This window comes from Photinus pyralis, unplaced genomic scaffold (assembly GCF_008802855.1).
Source record: "Photinus pyralis isolate 1611_PpyrPB1 unplaced genomic scaffold, Ppyr1.3 Ppyr1.4_LG2, whole genome shotgun sequence".
NCBI lineage: Eukaryota > Metazoa > Arthropoda > Insecta > Coleoptera > Lampyridae > Photinus > Photinus pyralis.
In genome coordinates, this window is record NW_022170403.1 from 21,076,233 (window position 1) to 21,088,799 (window position 12,567).

Here is a 12,567-nt window from a genome sequence, read left to right on the forward strand (position 1 = left end):
CGTATATTAAATGCCTAAACATCTTTACGTTGTCCCTATAAATTTAAAGTATGACAAAGGTATTTTACTGATGTGTTGATTGATATCGATTCAGCAAGAATGCCGCCGTGCTTCTCTAAAGCCATTTTTTTAAAAACAAGCGAAAAAAACAAAATATACGGCGTTAAAGTTGCGACATTTTAGTGATTTTTAAAGATCAATTTCTTCTTAAAAAAGCAAAAAATGAAAATTTTACTATTAGAGAGGCATACATTAGCTCTTTCTTTATTAGTATATTGAAAAAGATCATTAAAAAAACAGTCAGTTTTTGTAATTTAATGGGGAGAACGGAAGCACTGTTTTGCAAATATTTAAATCTGTATCTTAGCGTCACATTACGGCAAATTACCGAACTTTTCTATAGACAGAGAAACTTGTGAGACAAATGCATTCATGGGAGGTGCTAAAAATGCAAGGAAATTTTCTTATCTTTTAACTGTGATTATGTGTCGGAAACCTTTCGCTCGCTTCGCTTCATTTGCGTCCTAGGCAATTATTACATGGGACACAAATGTGAGACAATTCCGTCCAAAGATAAAATTATTGTACCTCAAAACAAAGTAGCATTGAAATTATTCGAAATTGATTGTTGGTTAGCTCAATTTTGAACCCTCAAACAGTTTTTATTAAAAGTAAACAGTATTTTTGTTCTTCACAATTAATGTGCGTAATTTGCACATAGGTAAATAGGTATATGCAATTAAGGTTGGTCTTTCCGTCAGAATGTTTGCAATTTTTTTGCTACATTTCGTAACTTTCAAATTTATTTATAGTATGTCCCAAAATTAGGAGTAATAAACCACCCGGCCTATGAAAGAGTATAATTATTTTTACATAGAAGTAGCGCCGTAGCGGATAACAAATATTTTCCACCAAACATATAGGTATTTGAAGTGAGAAATTAAAAATGTGCAGCATCCAATATATGGGGATGGTACCTACTTCGGTAATACATGCTGGGGATGTGAGCAGTCATAGGCGTGTGCTGGTATATTTCTTAATTGTTTATATAATTACTGCGATTTACGATATATTGTATACTTAACTAGTCCAGTCAATCTATTCCGTTTCCCCATAGAAACATTCATATAAAATTTCTGTCAATTAAAAAATAACTGAGTAGAAGTAGATATTCTGCTGATTAACATACCAAAAAACGGATCTCCGAAAATGGCCGCTAATATTGTAAATTTATTAAAAACGATTGAAAATTCACAATTCGAACACTGATAGTTACACTTTAGCTCGAGGTAAATAGGTACCATTTTGTAGAGAAATTAATTATCTTTAAATTTGATGTGGGAATCTGTCATACAACCCCTCTTTTTATGTTAAAAATTGTGGAAACTTTCCATTAGTTTCCAACCCCGATTACACCATAAAGCGTCAGGGTCGACCCAGTCTAACCGTGAACAAATTGACAAGCTGAAATTTGGTACATAAGTTGATTTTGGAGTCCTTAAAATACCACCAAACCCCATAAGTGATCCGCCGTGTCTGTCACATCCAAACAATCCTTGAAAGGGATGAAAATCTGCCTTTTTTGGTTTTTTGTCAATATCTTGAAAACAACGCTATTTGCAAAAGAATGTGAAGATGAAAGCGTATAGTTATAATGTTAATTTTGGCTTCTTTAAAAAATAAATCTAATTTTTTATTTTTTTGTAAAATCTAGAGAAGTTTCTCAAAAATATATATTCTCGTGTCTATTTTCATGAAATAAAAAATCATAACAGTGGCGTAAGTACTAATTTTTTTATGTCATCCATTTTTTAATACATTAAAACGGTAATAGGTATATTGTAGTCAGTAGGTATCTATGCAGTGCGGTAGGGTAACTTATTTTGAGGTAGTTAAACTAAAATAAGACTCGTTTAGGCAAATGAATACTTAGCATAGCATAAGTTTTTAATTAGGTACCTAATTATATATTTCTATATATTAATTCGTCAGACTCTTTAACTGTCTACAATTCTACAAGCTAGGGTACAATTTAGACCAATTTTTCGCCACGAACATGCTTTTTTGTAACCGCCTGACGAACAGTTGTAAAAAATTTGCTTTAGAACCCTTTCGGGGTCCATGTCTTGGTCCACTCCTGAACTGGTAAGTTATTATTCAGCCATGCTTGAACCTAAAAATGAAAATCATCCGGGTCAGTATTACTTTCTAGCTTTGAGGCCTTTGTAGAGAAAGTATAATGAAACTACAGATGAATTGAAGCCAAATAAGAATAAACTTGTAACAAATATAGCAAAAGAGCTCCTGGATCACTGAACATCTTTTCCTTGGGTGATGATAAACAAAATACTGAAAACAGAATTGGAAAATTCGAAACCGTTCGGGAGTTATCTTGTACACATACGGACGGGCGGACGGACAGAATGTCCAAAATTCTGAACTCGCTAGGAGCTTCTTAATAATAATTAATCTTTTCAAAGAAAATACTTGTTAAAAAGTCCTAAACGCATGGTAATTGGTACTGAGCTGCCTTTAGAATCGGTGGAAGCAATGCTAAATTAAAATCCTCATTTAAATTTTGCTGTACTACCTACATATTGCTGGTAGAGAACGTCAAGGTCCTTAATCTGCCATTTGTTATATTTCTTCCTTGTCTACAGTATAAACAAAATGATATTTCCTATATTGAAAAGCCCAGATGTGGCGTCGCATCCAGAAATGGCGTGCATGGCAAAAATAACATTTTTAGAGGTCCTAATTTATGTTGAAATTTTTAAATATCCGTGACTTTATTTGGTTATCAATTTCCTGGCCGTAACATATATTTATTTTATTTATTTATTTATTTATGTTCATGTTAGGGTGCAAAGCACTTACAATTGTCAAAAAAAGTTTACATGTAAAAGTGTATATAACATAACAAGTAAAAATTAGAACAAACAAACAATAATACATTAACACTAAATCCGAGGGGTAAATCGCTAGGCAAAATCGTGTACACCAAACTTCATACTTCACGTATTTCACTAATACTTCATGGACTTTATCAATACTTCACCGAACTTCACGGACTTCACCGACACTTCATGTATTCCACCAAAAACTTCACGGACTTCACTGATACTTTATGAATTTCACTGATATTTTGCACTGGACAAAATCCTATCCTTTTTTCTAGAGTTCTTGCAATTAAAACAAAGCACTCAAAGCAGTAAAAGATGTAGAATGTATTGATATAAATGATAATAGAGGCATAACAAAAACGAAACGGTAATATAAAGTAAAATAAAAACATACTTTGTTTATACATAGAGGTAAGTACATAGACGAAATTGAAATGAATCAATTTTTTTTAAGAAATTAAAAAAAAATTTGCTTTTGTTTGAGTTTTGCCCGCCCGTCGGACCCACTTCTGCGGTTTTGAACTACTTTTAGGGGAATGGTCCTAGAGTCCTGGAATTTTTTGCAATATGTAGCCTATACCTTGAAGGTGTGCCACACGGCAATCAAATTTCGCTGTCTTAAGGGAGGTGGCCTCCATCAATTATTTCCTGAGATGCTGTTTTTGAAAGTAAAAGTAAAACGTGCATTACTTTTACATACGGCAATCAATTGGCGCATGGCTTTAGTGGTGCAGTAAAAATTTTGAAAATGGGGAGGGGGGACGGGGGTAAACACCCGTTCCACCTTTCATGGTCTCATCGAAATAAATTGGTTTGCACAAACTATAACGTTACCGCGCGACTCTTTTTCAAGTTCAGTTCATGGCGCGGGGGGGGGGCGTATTTTATCTTTCATGATATTCTAATTAAAGGTCTCAACGAAAGGAATTAATTTCTACCAACCATAGTCCTCTTCTTCGATCCCTTACCGTGATTGGATATATCCCCTTATATCTCCACAACAGATTGTTGGAAGAGTACTCACAAAGGGCGATTGGGACATCTTAAAGAAATATATCCATTGAGCGATTATCTCGAAAACGGTTAATCGGAGGAAAGTACTTTCAAAGGCAAAATCAATCGGGGGTGTCGGAGGATTTTCAATGTCCTCCCATCAATCATCTACTAAGAAAGTAAATATCGATAACCAGGTTGGATGGTCAACTGGTCACTAAAGATTACACGGTCGCTGGCGTCACGTCATACTCCTGTTTCAGTTAGACCCAGTGTTGACCCAGTGACCAAGTTGACCTCAGTGACTGCGCAGTTTTGATCCAGTGACCTCAGTTTGCACCCAGCGACCCCATTTAAAACACCGGGACACCCAATTCGACCCAAGTCACCTTAGTTTTGGATCGAATAACGGGCAATTAAGTCGAGTGTCGTCGGTTCGAGCCTCGGTTCAAGTGTACAGAGTTCCTGAAATAAATGAAAGTGCTGGTTTTGTGTGAAATAATACTCGAATGAATTGATATGAAAATTGGGTCTAAGTGCTTGTTTATTACCTTAACAATAATTTAATTATCTGGCACCGGGTCAACGGACGGGTCACTGAGTAAAGCTGGTTCAAGACGGGTCACTGAGTAAAGCTGGGTCAAGATGGGTCACTGGGTCAAACTGGGTCACCGGGTCAAACTGGGTCACCGGGTCAAACTGGGTCACCGGGTCAAGCTGGGTCAAGCTGGGTCACCGGGTCAAGCTGGGTCACCGGGTCAACTGGGTCACTGGGTCAGTAAACGAACTGGGTCACTGGGTCACTCTATGCTTGACCCAGTCCAACTCTGTAGATAACATGCTTACTACCTTCTAACCCAACCATTTACTAAGCTATTTCGGTTTAAAAAATGGCCCTTTATCTTTATCTGCACAGGAGTTGTGCACCATTTATACTTAAGATTTTATAAGCTTCAAATTTTTGTTATACCTACCTATGCAGTTATACTAAATGGTTCACTTCCTATTAATGTAATGGGTCCTGTTAAAATATATCTTTTAATAACAGATTGGATATCTGGCTCTTTATACCATATAAAGGTGTCCAATTCTTCTTTTAAAAATTTCATTTCAACAAACAAACAAAATATTAAAAAATATTGCTTAGGTCTTGGAAAAGGTATTGTAACATATTACCAGGCTGAACCCAATAAGCAACTCTTAATCCTTTTACAACAGGTTGCATTTTTAGGGGATTATTTTCAAAAATTATGCTAATGGTGTTGTTTGTGGCCTGTGGGATAGTATTGACCTCGGGATTGACATTATAGTCGTAAATAACTCAATGGCGTGGCCAGAAACTTGATTTGCAAGGGGCTGATGTACTGAAATTTTTAGGAAAACAAAAGCCCCTATCCATGTGACAAATTTTCCGTCTGTCGATTTTATTTTAATATACCTAATAAAAGTGTTATTTAGCTACCTGAACCTGATGATAATAAAGGAAAGGATTTATTAAATTTTTAAAAGGAAACAATTTACGATCTTTGTACCTACACATAACTACGACGCAAGGACTATCAGTACGTCTATGAGTCGCTGTCTCATCAGGGCGTCTGTCGCCTGTGTAACTGTCCTTTTGTTTTGTAGAAATGGGCATAGTTAGTCCTCGAGTTAGTCTTTCATAAATAAATGCCATACTTTTGCGGATAAAAAACTTACCTTTCAGCATATATTTTTTAATCTATACTTTCAGTTTTATTTCGCAGAAATTTATTTACTTTTACCTCGAATTTTATTGGTTACAACCGTGAATTAAACTACCGTACGATTTTTGTTAAGGGATTTGATTATAAACTTCGCCACAACTGCATGCATTTTTCCAATAGTTCGCTTAAACTTCACTAACTTCACCAATACTTTACGGACTTCATCAGTACTTCACGCACTTCAACAATACTTCACGAACTTTACCAATATTTCATGGACTTCACCAAAACTTCATATGAACTTCACGGACTTCATCACACTTGTACACCATACTTCACCAGTGATTCACCCCTCGACTAAATCACACTACCAACTTACATCTAACATGTTTGTAAGTTTTACATGATCCTCAAATTCATCCAGGGTGTAAAAAGCATGTATAAATTTTGTTTGGCATAGTGACTTAATGAACTAAATATTTTTGAAAAATTTGTTTTTATTTCAATCAGAAATTAAAAAATTAAAGTCTTTTTAAAAATAACCCAAATTAATATCATAACTCCGCCACTGGTACAGGAAAATATATAGGTAGGTTTTATAGGAAAATATACACCTCCTATATATGCTTTAATTTTTCTATCTTCATATTTTTCCCTAAATAGCTTTGATTTCAAGATACATATTCCCAAAAAACAACAATAGGCATTTTCAACCCTTTTTTTAAGGGTTGGGTGTGGGTAGGGTTTGGTGGTATCTTATGGACCCAAAACATGCGTTTACCATTTTCGAGTTTCAAAGGTGATCTTTCGATCCCGCTTTCCAATAAATTGCAGTTCTACAGGAGAGCCTCAGAGAGAATCAAACTACATATACTAACTCGATAGCTAGTAACAACCCAGGCGTTAGTGGTGCGGGAACCACAAATTGTTCTTTTACAATAAATGTTAATGTTCCAAATAAATAATTATGGTCAAATTTATGTTGTGGTTTTTAATCAATTGTTTGAACATGTCAAATTTGGTGTATAAATAACAGTCCGGTAAGTGTTGCTTAGCGACACTTACGGGCTTAAATTGATAGTAATCGAACATCTACGGGACAGTATGTCTTATCAATGTTACATTGAAATGAAATGACTGAACGGAGTAGGTACTATACGCGTGTAGGGTAGAGATAGCACGTTCTTTTACTGGCAGTTTCGAATACTTCGTCTCCTACCCCTGCGTCCCTTAGAAAGTACTGGAACAGCTCCCGATTACTCTTAAATAAAATTTCTGTATAATAATCAATACTATTGTAGTAAAAACATTGACTTTAGTGTCGACTTATTCTTCGGACATAATTGAGCGTTTGAAGTGCATACAGGCGGTAGTCCATTTACGGTATATTCTATGTAAAAAAATCTGCTGAATCCGAAAATCATACTCCTCCTGGCCGGTAACTCCTGGAACAGATTGCTATAAACAAAAAACGAAGAAAAAATGACAAAATGTGGTTTCTTTTCGCATTCGACTTCAATTATCTGGTTAACTATTGCTCTTAGGTAATTTGATTAGAATCGAATTTTCTATAAGATACAGTTGATACGGAATGTTCATTTTCAAATGTTATTTTTTATTATACCTGAATCACAATCTCCGTTTTAAACACTCAAATGCGTGCGAAAAAGGGCCTTTAAAACACACGTGCTTTAAAGTTGCTAAGTAACGATACTTCAAGTATGACTTTTGAAACTGTCATCTGGATAAAATAGAAAATCCTCTTATAGGTCGCTTTCTGTAAATGCAGAACATTTCTTTGGCTTTTGTACCTATCCTTTGGTTGAAGCTTTCACAAACGCGCGTAATTTAGGGTATGCTTCCAAATCTGTTCCACTTTTTAAACGCAGCACTGCGTTAAAGTTTTGAATGAATGCACCAAAATATAGAAGATTTAAATACCTTTGACATTTTCTTCATATATGCCAGCATTATGGATGCATTTAAGACTGTATTCGTAAGTAACTTCCTATTGCCTATCCGCTTTGCGTCGTGCCCTTAAACTCGTTGCGCGTGCTTTAAAGACTTGATTATACACTTGTATCTTAATATACTAGTTTTTGATGGAAAAATATAAACAAGTAATGTCGAAAATTAACAATCCATTATTACTAAGTAAAATTCATCCAATCATTTTGAAAATCCGTATTTGGCCACTTCTTTTGATAACAAAATAATATGACTAACCCGGTCACCATCAGTTTCATAGTAATTGATTAATTAAATAAACAAATTAAAAAAACGATGCTTTGATGCGATGATAACATCAAGCGACTTAATTTTTTTATCAATTTGCCACAAGAAGTAACGAAAACATGGAATATCTCGGAAACCGTATGAAGCAGCTTTTGACATTTTGTATCAAATTAAAGGTATGGGAAAAAGGAAAACAAGGGTGAAGAACAAAATGGGGGGTGCCATTTGAAAAAATGGAGTTACGGATATTTAATAGTTTAAAAGTTGAGAGCTTTGAAAAAGTGACGTAGTCTCACTTTTTTAGACTGTTACGCATACCATAAGAAAATTCGATCTTTCTTTAATAAATCACTGAAAACTGTGTTGCAATATCTCTCACCGTTTTCGAATAATAAATTTTTAAAATTACCCCTGCAAATACAATTTTTGACATAAAAACTTGAATATCGGCGAAGTCCTTGGAGCAAACTAAGGGTCAACTATGGGGTATCGTGGTACTCCAAATTCGACGTAGAATCCGAAAATGTAGAAAAAATAGGGAGTCCCTATTTAAAATAACAAAGTTGATGGCTACATTTCCGGAAGGGGCGCCATCTTGAAAATATTTTAGTTCAATTCATCATGTGCCATAACCCTCAAAGAACTTATCAGTTTATCTTCATTTTCAAAGGTTTTCCATATCTTTCTAACTGACGCTCGTCAAGAATGACCCTGTATAACTCTGATTAATAAAAATCATACATTTTGGCCAAATAGAAGCATAAATAAAGTTCACGCTTTAAATAATCGTTCGTTGCGACCCGATTTGCAAAATCATTTTTGGTTGTCTCGAAAACAAGCCCAAAGTCAAAAGCTGTTTTTTCGTGGACTATTAATCGGATTTGGATGTATTTTTTTTAATGTAGGTCTTTCCGAGAGCTTTCCATTCGCCTATGACAGATTTAAAATACTTTTTAAGTTGTTATTGTTAAGAAAGTTTACCACAAAATTGGACTACGAGCAGTTTATTCATGAGTTTATTGATGATGCAAAAACCGTTCGTTTATCGCTTCGCGAAAAAATGTAGGATGTGGATTTATGAACATTTTTGTAGAAACTAAAAATTCGAGCAGCATCCAGTATCCGTACCTACATACTATTTAGTTGGGTTCAAAAATAATTAATTTTAAATCGATTTGAAACACTTCAGTGTAGTCAAGTGTAATTGTAGGTAGAGAGTACCACTTTATGTGATTGATGATAACGATAAGTCACTTCTGAAAACTTTTCTGTTTACTTTTGCATTGACTGCAATCATTGAATAAGTAATGTGCAAACAATATTTACACTACCTAACCTACCTACGCCTACCAAAATTCCCTGAAAATAGAAAACGAGGAAAAGATAACCAATATTACCCTAGAATAAAGTAATCTAATCTTTTACAGATAATAAGAGGTACCTATCTCATTGGATTCTTTCATGAATCTACTTTCATAATATAAACCTAATTGCTAAAAATTTCAATTAGTGTGGGTTTTTGTTGATATCTCCGAAATCCGAATATAAACTAGCGGGAGAGGAGAAGCAGCAAAAATTATCTCCCATTACAAAAAACGTGTTTTTTAGATGTTAGTATTTACAAATATAAAAATAAGTTTATTTGATGTTGAGTAATTGAAGTGTGATTAGTTATTTAGTATGACTAAATAAATGACTAAATGTGAGAATTTTTATTATTATTTATGTTAGTTTAGTAGGTACGCATTGACCCTATTAGCAATCTGCTTACGATATTCAAATTAAATATAAATACAGAACTGAGATACAGAGATACTTGATAGATGCTGTTAGTGCATCTTTCTACATCTTATCACATTTCCCGTGAAGAATGTTTAGCTTACGTATTGAATGTCGGCTATTCATGGCACTGTTTCTCATAAGGTTGGAAAAAAACCTATTCCACAAATTAATTTGATGGACCCAGAACTCAACAAATATGGATCTGGGATATTGACATATGTTAAAAACTAATGAAAAGAAAAATTCACCCCCGACAATTTATAAAGCTATCGCCATCCCTCTAAGAACAATTTTGGGCGCAAAATGTGTTCTTTTCAAAGCAGTTTGCTCTCTCTCCCTCTCTCTCTCTCTCTCTCTCTCTCTCTCTCTCTCTCTCTCTCTCTCTCTCTCTCTCTCTCTCTCTCGCCATTTGTTTTTGTTGTGACAAAGATAATACTATAGTCTATAGTAGACCGCCGACAGGGCACCGTAAATGGAGGAGCTGCCTAAAGAAGCTATAGGGCGCTTTTGCTACGAAGCCCATATTCAACACACGAGACGCAGTATGTTATCTCTTCCGTGACTTAGTGAACATTCTTTTACTTATTTAAACATAGATCAAATTACATTTAAAGGTAAAGGTTTTTTCCTTGAAGCCTAACACGTAGAACTCAAGAAGAATAGAACTAATAGCCTTACCTATAGGTTTCTGGGTATGCTCTTTCCGACTTTGCAGAAAAATACCCGCAGATGACACATTGTTTGAAAAAATCCCGATCTCGACGAAATTTTGCATCTTCGGGAATCTGAACACGAAAAAATTACAACTAAGTACAGTTCATGATCGAACAAGGATCTGCTCCGACGCTGAAAACCGAGCTGAAAACACATGTGCTTGGAAAATTACTGATGAGATATGACACAAAAACGAAAATTTCTGATTTTCGTTTTTAATTTTTTTTTATGATCAACTAATCGTAGTCGACATTTCTAATTAGCACATTATTCGGACACTTTTTAATGGAGACTTCAAATATGGCATCCTGTTTTTAATTACGTTCAAGATAACTTTCTCATCTTCTCATCTGTAATTAGGCTCTGCTGTTAGATGGGAAATAAAATATATTACCTATTATTAAAATATATATTATTATAACGGAGAAACACGTGGCAACTTTAGTTTTTCTTATGGGCGCCATATTGGATTTTGACATTTTGGGATCACGTCTTTTTTTCTCTTTACAACGATATATCACACATACTGGTTCAGTATTACGTTTTTCCTAAAAATATAATTTTTCATTTTTTGAGAAGAGTGCTTTGGAAAAACAAAACGTTCTTTTGTTGTCAACAAAAGTTTGACAGTTTGATCCATCTGTCTGGTTGCAGCGTTTAGTTGTCAGAGAAGTAGAAATTCGATTTTCATCTCAACCGCTTGCAAAATTGCCTGCTCATATTCATTGGGTCTATCACCATATTGCTGTCTATATCTTTTAAAAGAACCATATTCGCACAAGTTTTTATGCAGCAAACAAAAATACCTCAAACTAGGTTGTTGCCCCTCTGGATAACGCTGCAAGTATGTTGCAGCAGTCGTGGGCATTTCGATGAGAAGAGAAGTGTAGTAAATTTGGATCATATCTCTTTGATCTGCATTTGAAAAAGGCATTTTCGCAATACAACTAGCATAAACCTAAATGACATTGACATGAAATAAGTCAACCTTTTGTTCACAACAAAAGAACGTTTTGTTTTTCCAAAGCACTCTTCTCAAAAAATTAAAAATTGTATTTTTAGGAAAAATGTTTACTGAACCACCATGTGTGATATATCGTTGTAAAGAGAAAAAAAGACGTAATCTCAAAATGTGAAAATTCAAAATGGCGCCCATAAGAAAAACTAAAGTTGCCACGTGTTTCTCCGTCATCTGGAGAGTTATTAAAAACAGAATGCCATATTTGAAATTTCCATTAAAAAGTATCCGAATAATGTGTTAATTAGAAATGTCTACTACGATTAGTTTATCATAAAAAAAATAAAAACGAAAATCAGAAATTTTTATTTTTTTGAGATATCTTCAAAACTATTGAAGATATTTGAAATATCTTTTCAGATTCTTATTCAGCACGAAAATTGGCAACTTTACCCCCATTTAACCAACTTTCTATCTCTTAAGATAAGTGAGATCCCCATAGTGACACTCGAAAAATGGACACCGTGTATATCTACTGTATACAAAATTTTTCTATATATAATAAGGCAGTATGCGATTGTTTTTATTTCGCGCGATCGTGAAATGTGTCAACTGTCACATGACTTATGGGACGCGCTAAGTTTTAAGCGTCCGATTCACGTACGACATAGTGGTTAATGCAATAAAAAGAGATAGAACATGTTTAATCTTGATTAGAAAGTAATGGAAATTTCTTTGATATGTTTTTTAAAAACCGAGGTACGTTTGTTAAGGATGGCTGTATCTAGGTATTTATATATCTATGTGGGTATGTGAATCTCAGGGTAAACTAAAGTCGTATGAACACCACTCGGATCGCGTAAAGAGTAGCTTTTATGGTAACCGCGTAGTACGGGAAGCTTTAAATACACTTGATTATCTTCCATCCGTCCACAAATAAGAATAGGTTTGCTTTTTTTGCCTTATCTGGGTAATTAATTAATTGACATTTGTTAATTTATAGGTTGACAGCCTCAAATCGTGTCTCATCGGACAATTTCGGACAGACTTGTTTACCCTGAAACGATTTCCCATGTAAGCAAAAATTCCAAAGGTGACTCGACAGCAACTCATTTTTGATCGCATAGTATTTGCAGTACCTACATGAAGAACTCCTCCCTTTCTGCAGCAGTAGCTCCGTTTCTCACACCGGACCCTACTCCTCAGCAGATCAGTGACGCTGGAGAAAAGTTCCTGGACGGACAAAAAACAGTGGTTGCAATAGCGTTGGAAAATGCGCTGAAAAGTTTTGTGT